Consider the following 9,802-nt stretch of genomic DNA (forward strand, 5'->3'; position numbering starts at 1 on the left):
GGGTAGAAGTTAGCCTTAGCCTTTGTGATTCAAAAGGTAAAGCGTCAGCTCAGGATGAAGTTCTAGTCCCAATCTTAGTGAGTCGTGACATCATGCAAAAACCAATAATAGGGTTTAATGCCATTGAAGAACTGCTTAAGCAAAATCCTACTCAGTCTAGTGACACAGTGTCTTTACTGAGAAGTTCACTAAAAGTTGGAGCAGGAAAAGCAGAGGCACTTTTAAATCTTATTCAGACAACTGCTGATGACACAATTACCTATCCAGTCAGAACAGGACGCACAGCCGTTGTAGTGCCAAGTGGACAATTACACTGCATTAGCTGTCCTATCAGAACAGACTTAAAAGTAAAAACTGAAATGCTTTTTGAGCCAGATGAAAACTTAAATTTAGACGAAGGACTAAAGTTTAACTGCCAGTTAATAAGTGTTTCAGGCCCTACTCGAAAAGCTAAGATTCATGTCACAAATACGACAAAACATGATTTTGCCAGCAAAGACTTTAATAGGCAGCATTGAGAGGGCAACACATTGCTTTTCAGTGAATCTTGACCAAAGTCAGGTTAGTTCAGTTGTAGCTGAAAACCACCCAAACTCACCTAGCTCACCTGAGAAGACTTGGGACCCCCCCGTCAATTTGGGTCACCTTACCTCGGAACAGCTGGCTGCTGTCATGGAGATGCTTAAGGAGGAGTCAAGTGCATTTGCCAAGCACAAAGATGAAGTAGGCTACATCAAAAACTTAAAAATGGACATTAAGCTGACCGATGAGATTCCTGTAGCAAAAGCCTACAATGCAGTACCTCGTGCTCTTTATGATGAAGTGAAAAATCACATCCAGGACTTGTTGAATAAAGGTTTTATTCGCAAATCAACCTCACCTTATGCTTCTCCAGTGGTGTGCGTAAGAAAACGTGATGGAAGTCTGAGACTCTGTATTGACTATAGGGGCCTCAATAGGAAGACCATCCCAGACAGGCATCCTATACCACGCATTCAGGAAATACTTGATGGACTTGGCGGCAACATGTGGTTTAGTGTGCTTGACCAAGGCAAAGCGTATCATCAAGGTGAAATCAGCAATGACTCAAGAAAATACACAGCATTTACAACGCCTTGGGGACTGTACGAATGGAACAGAATTCCATTCGGTCTCACCAATGCACCCTCAGCGTTTCAGCGCAGTATGGAGGAGAGTCTGGAAGGTCTAAGGGACAAAATCTGTACTCCATACTTGGATGATGTTTTAGTGTACAGTCGAACATTTGAACAACACATTGAGGACTTAAGATCTGTTCTCAAGCGGCAGCAAGCTTGGGGAATAAAACTGAGACCTGACAAATGTGACTTGTTTAAAAGTGAGGTCCGTTATGTGGGCAAAATAATTTCGGCACAAGGTTATAAAATGGACAATAAGGAGGTACAAGCAGTACAAGCCCTCAAAAACACCCCTCCAACAAACATCAAAGAACTCCGCAAACTATTAGGGTTCTTAGGGTATTACAGAAGCTATGTACAGGATTTTTCAAGACATGCAAAGTGTTTGTATGGTTTGCTTTCATCCGAAGCTCAAGACTCACAACCACAGGTACGGTCGGCTAAGGCAGGACACCCTGCACCCACCCAGAAGATTGTGTGGACTACCACTCATCAAAAAGCACTCGACTACTTGGTAGATGTTTTGACTAATCCACCTGTTATAGCTTACCCCAGGTTTGAGGATCCTTTTATTCTCCATATTGATGCATCGGAGGAAGGGCTTGGTGCAGTTTTGTACCAGAGACAGGAGAGTAAATTACGAGTGGTCGGATATGGATCAAGGACATTAACACAGGCTGAGAGAAACTACAGATTGCATTCAGGGAAACTTGAGTTTCTGGCACTTAAGTGGGCCGTCACAGAGCGCTTCAGAGACTACTTGTTTTATGCTCCATCAGTGACAGTCTATAGCGATAATAATCCTGTGACCTATGTTTTAAGCACAGCCAAATTGAATGCAACCGGACACAGATGGGTTTCCGAGTTGGCTGACTTTAACATAACACTGAAATACAGACCTGGGAAAAGTAATGTTGATGCTGACTTTTTGTCCAGATCACCAGCCAGTATGGACTCCTACATGGCAGAGTGTACTGAGCAGTGTTCACCTGAAGTGCTGAATGCTATACTGAACGCTGTTGAAATACAGAAAGAGCAAAACGTGGACTGGATCTCTGCAGTGACTTGTGACCCACAGGTAAATGAGATCCAAGTGGACAATACACCGGATGTGGAAATCACAAAACAGGAACTGTTACAGGCTCAGTTGCAGGACCCAGCCATTGCTCATGTCCTCAGTCTAAAGAAAGCAGGAGACAACTTTGACAAAGCATCAGTGAACAAGGACTCTAAGGTGAAACAGTTGCTGCATGAGTGGAAAAAGCTTTTTGTTTCTGATGAAGGGTTGTTGATGAGAAAAACTGTAACTTATACTCAAATTGTACTCCCGGAGTCATACAAAGAACTTGTGTACAAATACCTTCATTGTGAAATGGGTCACCTCGGAGTAGACCGTGTAATGAACTTAGCAAGAAGTAGGTTTTATTGGCCTAATATGCTGAAAGATATTGAGTTTTTCATTACAAAGGTATGCAAATGCAACATCCAGAAGAAACCTACAGTTCAGAGTAGGGCTCCTATGTGTCATGTACCCGCTACTGCACCTTTTGAAATGGTTTCTATAGATTATCTTCACCTTGAAAAAAGCAGGGGAGGGTATGAGTATATCTTGGTGATACATGACAACTTCACAAAGTTTGCCCAAGCTTATCCTACTCGTAACAAATCTGGCAAAACTGCTGCAGATAAGATTTTCAATGATTTCTCTTTAAAGTATAATTTTCCTTGCAAACTACACCATGACCAAGGTAGGGAATTTGAGAATCAGTTATTCAAACAGCTTCAAAAGTATACAGGAGTGGCTAATTCAAAAACTACACCATACCATCCACAGGGGAACCCAGCGGAAAGGTTCAATCGTACCTTGCTTTCTATGCTGCGGACCCTAGATGAGGAAAAGAAAGGAAACTGGAGTGACTATGTAAACAAAGTTGTTCATGCGTATAATTGTACAACTAGTGAATCAACAGGTTACTCACCCTTTTACTTACTTTTTGGTAGACATCCACGTCTTCCGATAGATTTAATTTTTGGACTTGAAGAGACAAATGAATGTAAAACACATGAGGAATATGCTCAAAAGTGGCAACGACAGATGAAAGAGGCATATGACATTGCATCCAAAAACATTGGAAAGAGCCTCGCAAGAGGAAAGTCACATTACGATCGAAAGAGACAAAGCGTTGTACTCTCACCTGGGGACAGGGTTCTAGTCAGGAACATGTCTGAGAGGGGAGGCCCAGGAAAGTTGCGCTCATATTGGGAGGATCGGGTTCATGTAGTGATCTCTCAAAAGGGTGATAACAGCCCTGTTTATGAGGTAAAACCTGAGTGTGGTACAGGACGTGGTCGTATCCTGCATCGTAACATGTTAATGCCCTGTAATGCTTTGCCACTTCCCCAAGTCACCAGGACTGAGCCAAGTACCTCTAAGCCAAAACACAAACGAAAGGACAAAGACATGAGAAACAGCTCTGAGTATGAGGAAAGCTCAGATGATGATGAACAATGTTGGACTCAAAGAGTAAGGTGCCGCCGCCACCATCAGCCTACAAAGGACTCTGGGGTACCTATACCCTTTCCCGGACCTGACCAAACCAATGAGCCACAAAACCCTGATGATGCTCAAGAGCAAGCAGTGAACAACCATGAGCTCAGAGCAGAGGCTGAGGAGTTCCATGTGGACATTGGAAACGAACAAACCCATACAGACATGAACATTTCAGAACCAGTCGAGACTGTGTCTTTGCCAGCAAAATCCATTGAAATGGGCACAGAACAGTTGGATACGGTACTGAGACGATCTCAAAGAGAGCGACGTCCAAGAGAGACTTTGACTTATGATGCACTTGGTCAGCCAGGTCAGAGAGTCATTGGTCTCGCCGCTAATCCGCTGTACGCCAATGCAGTGACCCCGTTATATGGACAGTTTGGAATACCTTGGATAGCTCCACAGATACCTTACTATCCAGCATATGTGCCAGTGGGTTATTATTGAACTGTGACATAGACATTTGTTTGAACCGGTTATTCTCTCATTCTGTTAAAATGTGAAATGTATGGGTAAATGCCATGATTATTACTGTGACATATGCATTTGAAACTTCAAATTTTTGAGATGGTAAATGACAAAAATTGGGTTAAGTGACATTTGGAATATTGATATGTCTAAAGAAGGTTATTATCTAAATGAAAAGGCTCCGGAGTAGAATTAAGTGATAATGACACCTGTTTAGAGTAAATTAATGCTAGTAATATTGGGATAAACTAAACATGGTTATAGGCTTGATGTTTTTATGCCATGAAAAACGTGATTATATCACCTAAGGTTCCTATGGCAAAAGTGATCTCCATGCACTGTCAAATTGTTTACTCTAATCCTAGTTTAAACCAATCTTAAAGTCACGTGTAACAGACATTTCATGTTCTTATTTAGCTAATGTTAGGGACAACATTTGTTTAGCAGGGGAGGATTGTAGCACTTGAATAAGTGATATGCTAAACAATGTCCAAATATTGCTAAAACGTTTATAATTAATTGTTTAATGCTAAAAGTTCAACTGTTTATTTTATGATGTAATTATACATCTGCACCACTAGGTGGCAGCCACACCCAACAGGTTGTTTTCTCTGAAGACCAGTGATTGGTCAAGGCTGTTCCTGTTTGGAAAATGTGCTCATGCTTTAGCCGCGCTGAAAAAATGCAACAGGAGAAATATGCTGCAATAAACCTTTTGAGGAAATCAAGAATAGACTCGTTTTTTCCTACACCAAGTGGTTCTGAAGTGGTGGAACACCTGCGCTGTCGATGAAGTCCTCTGGCCAGACCCCGCACAAAGAAAAGATGTTGGAGACTGAATCTCAATGACCGTGACTATGCAGTAGTGTGCTTTTGTTTAGTTTGTTTTGTATTTATTTTTTGTTATGAAAGTGAATTTAGATATTACTTTGACTTGGATGATTTTTTATTTATTTTTTTGCTAAATGCATTTACAGTAAAATAAACATTTGCTGTTCACTACATGGACTTTGTGCTGTGTCCTAAGTTATTTCATGTAGTGTCTAATGAATGATCTGAGGTGAACATGTTTTTATTTGCTGTGTGTAAGATCTGAACGCATAGTTTGGTTTTGAACACAGGAGAACTGGTTTTGAGGTGATAGTTTGATTTTTGACAGAAAAGTCTGAGGTTTTGTGAATGCAGTTTGAATTTTTGGATTTGTGTTTAAGGTTTTGAGAAAATGGGTAGAGGTTTCAAGAAATGTGTTTGAGCAATTGTGAAAAACTGTAATACCAATGTTGAGGTAAATCAGAGGTGGTCGAGCAACAACTGTAATTATAATTTGATGATTTGTGATGGAAGGACTGCACTGCACTTCAGTTATGTTCTAAATAAACACCAAAGAAAGGTTTTTAGCTGTAAAGGTGGAAAGTTAATAAAACTACTCAATGAATTTAAAATCGTAAAATAAAGGATTTGGGATTATATGTGCCAACGCTGAGGAAGATCAAAGGATAAGAAAACCATAAAGATATCAGGGTATTTGGTGACACAACATAGTACATTATTGACAAATATTTTATATGGTTTAATATTTTTTATTATATACACATATATATATATATATATATGAGCACAATAAAGAACAAAATAACTGAAAGAAAAGAAAGCAAATAAATAATGGTGTCCTGGTGTAGACTGGCTCTTCATGATCTGCAGAAGATAAAGACATTTTTGTATTTTAGTAATATGCATATTTCAACTTTTACATGAGATAAAATAGCTTTTTTGTTGTTTTATTTTATTATGTCCTTGATTTATGCTGTTAAACCTGAAGGAAAATCAAAGCTGGTGGAGCAGAAATTCTTCTAAAAACAATAATAATATCATATATGACTTTATCTACAACTTACCTGTTGTTTGGGGCAGCTGGCTGCAGAATCTCCCTGATGTCATTACGGATCTTGGTCAAGAAGATTCTGTTCCCCCGCTGGTTAAAGTGCACCCCATCCGGAAGAAATACCTTTTCAAAGTGTCTGAGGGAGTGGTGCTCAATAACCCGGCCAGCGAAGCTTCCAGCAGTCTTGCTGATGTATCTGTTGACAATCTTACGGTCAGCGTTGATCTTGACAGGCTTCCCGTATCTCCAAGCCTTACGCTCGTTTATGGCTGAGAAGACGATGGCCATGGAGGGGAAGGCCTTGTGGAGGTGCACCAGGTCAGCCTGGATGTTGGCGGCATGTTCCATCGGAGACACGAGTCCGAGATCGTTGCCTCCAGCGTGAACCACCAAAACGTCGGGGGGAGACTGCTGGGCCAGCTCGGCGTAGAAACGGGGAATGACGCCGCTCCATCTCAGGCCTCCTTTGCCAAACCAGTGGACTCTGGCGTTCAGACCCAGATTGGCTCCGAACTCTTTGGGGGCCGCGTCCTCTGCTCGTCGGATGTAGCTGGACCCGATGATCCAGACTTTGGGCGGGGTCTCAACGACTTCAACCAGTCTTTTTGAGGAGGAGAAGTCTGAGGTTATTCTGAGGGGCGTCATGTCAGAGATCCTCATCTTCATGCAGTCAGAGGAGATCTCAGTGTCATCGGTCAGCTTTCTCTTCATCGGTTGCTCCATGATGGATTTCTGTAGGGCGGTATATAAGTAATGAAACCTGAAAGCTGAATATTAGGGCTGAAAAACAAAGTATTGCACTCTATATACACCTGAAAGTAAAATATTACACAGAATACTCAAACTGATTTAGCAGAAAAAGTCATATTACAAATGGCATCTATAGTATAGCTCAGGTTTCAGCTGTCATTACTGCAGAAGAGGAGTGTTACAGTTTAAATGTGTGTACTTTCAGATTCTCTGGGAAAGATCAGGTCAGTTATGCAAGACTGAGGTTAAAATGTGTCTTATATTAGATTAAAGTGTTCAAGTGTGGAGCTTTGGTAAGAAGGAAACTGGATTGTTTGCCTTCGATGTTCATTTAAAAATATCGAGTTTGTTCAGTACTGAAAGTCGAGCTAATGTTTAAAGTGTATTTTGTTATGAGAAAACTATTTACTTACCTTAATGGAAAAGAAAGCTGTCAAAAGAAGATGTCTTTTCTGTCGGTTGGCTGTCAGAAATGGTGTTGACTCTCGGGAGAAGATGTTTGATGCTTCTGTCCTTGTTTGCTTGTGTCCTTGTCCAGAAACAAAATTCACTGAGCATTCAAAAGTTTAACTTGAGTTCCAGAATTCTTTCATACTGAGACAGAGATTCGGAAAATAACACGTTGTCATGGCAACTGAGCTAGCAGGCTGCTAATGAAGACAATGCAAAGGACAGATACAGATGATTTGATTCATTGTTTGATGCTTATTTAAATGATATCCAATTGGGACTAAATATTAAATTACTTTGACCACAAAGCAGAGAGGAGACGACAAGAAAAAACGAGAGGAAAATAAAACATACTGGATCAATAAAATAAATGCAGCATGGCTCAAAAATGATGTACAGAGGAACAAGTTGTTGGAAGATACATTCAGCATGGTGAAACAAGCTTCTAGAGGTGACCCATGGAGTAAAGTGAAAAAGTTTGTAGAGGTTGTAAATAGTTAAATATGTAAAAGATCGTGGAGTTTGGAGCCATGAAAACTTTTTTTTTCTTTTTCACCATTACTGAAATGTATGTTTTGATAGTTGGGGATTAAAATGAAACCACACATCAGAAACAGACATGAAAAAAATATATTTTTTATAATATCAATATGTTACTGTAGAATTTTAAAAACTATATTCTTTTGTTCATTAACCCTTTAATACACTCCCCTGTACAGAAAAGAATCATTTTTTCCTGCTTAAAAGATTTACTCTCCTTCATATTCATTCAACCTTTATTTAAACTCAGATTCCACACAGATAAGAAGTTTTCATTTCAAATATAAATTATAAACTTTGACAACAGTGACAATGTGCCATCTCTGATTTACCTGAAACTTTTAAATCATAAGCTATGATTATGATTAAATAGATATATAAATACTTTCTGAGATACATTTATGAAAAAAAAAAGCCCATGAAACCACTTTCAACAGCTTTATTAATACCAATGTTGAGGTAAATCAGAGGTGGTCGAGCAACAACTGCAATTATAATTTGATGATTTGAGATGGAAGGACTGCACTGCACTTCAGTTATGTTCTAAATAAACACCAAAGAAAGGTTTTTGGCTGTAAAGGTGAAAGGTTAATAAAACTATTTATTCAATGAATTTAAAATCGTAAAATATAGGATTTGGGATTATATGTGCCAAGGCTGAGGAAGATCAAAGGATAAGAAAACCATAAAGATATCAGGGTATTTGGTGACACAGCATAGTACATTATTGACAAATATTTTATATGTTTTAATATTTTTATTATATACACATATATATATATATAAGCACAATAAAGAACAAAATAACTGAAAGAAAAGAAAGCAAATAAATAATGGTGTCCTGGTGTAGACTGGCTCTTCATGATTTGCAGAAGATAAAGACATTTTTGTATTTTAGTAATATGCATATTTCAACTTTTACATGAGCTAAAATAGCTTTTTTGTTGTTTTATTTTATTATGTCCTTGATTTATGCTGTTAAACTTGAAGGAAAATCAAAGCTGGTGGAGCAGAAATTATTCTAAAAACAAAAATAATATCATATATGACTTTATCTACAGCTTACCTGTTGCTTGGGGCAGCTGGCTGCAGAATCTCCCTGATGTCATTACGGATCTTGGTCAAGAAGATTCTGTTCCCCCGCTGGTTAAAGTGCACCCCATCCGGAAGAAAACACCTTCTCAAAGTGTCTGAGGGAGTGGTGCTCAATAACCCGACCAGCGAAGCTTCCATTGGAGTTCCATCGGAGACACGAGTCCGAGATCGTTGCCTCCAGCGTGAACCACCAAAACGTCGGGGGGAGACTGCTGGGCCAGCTCGGCGTAGAAACGGGGAATGACGCCGCTCCATCTCAGGCCTCCTTTGCCAAACCAGTGGACTCTGGCGTTCAGACCCAGATTGGCCCCGAACTCTTTGGGGGCCGCGTCCTCTGCTCGTCGGATGTAGCTGGACCCGATGATCCAGACTTTGGGCGGGGTCTCAACGACTTCAACCAGTCTTTTTGAGGAGGAGAAGTCTGAGGTTATTCTGAGGGGCGTCATGTCAGAGATCCTCATCTTCATGAGTGGACTGCAGTCAGAGGAGATCTCAGTGAAAACCTCCCTGTAGTGCTGTTTATGTGAAGGTTTTACTACACAGACGCTCATCCTTGTGGGTGGAGAGGCGGCATTGTGGCTACTCCTGGGTTTCAGAGTGTCATCGGTCAGCTTACTCTTCATCGGTTGCTCCATGATGGATTTCTGTAGGGCGGTATATAAGTAATGAAACATGAAAGCTAAATACTAGGGCTGAAAAACAAAGTATTGCACTCTATATACACCTGAAAGTAAAATATTACACAGAATACTCAAACTGATTTAGCAGAAACAGTCATATTACAAATGACATCTATAGTATAGCTCAGGTTTCAGCTGTCATTACTGCAGAAGAGGAGTGTTACAGTTTAAATGTGTGTACTTTCAGATTCTCTGGGAAAGATCAGGTCAGTTATGCAAGACTGAGGTT

This window comes from Acanthochromis polyacanthus, chromosome 14 (genome assembly GCF_021347895.1).
Source record: "Acanthochromis polyacanthus isolate Apoly-LR-REF ecotype Palm Island chromosome 14, KAUST_Apoly_ChrSc, whole genome shotgun sequence".
Taxonomy (NCBI): Eukaryota; Metazoa; Chordata; class Actinopteri; family Pomacentridae; genus Acanthochromis; species Acanthochromis polyacanthus.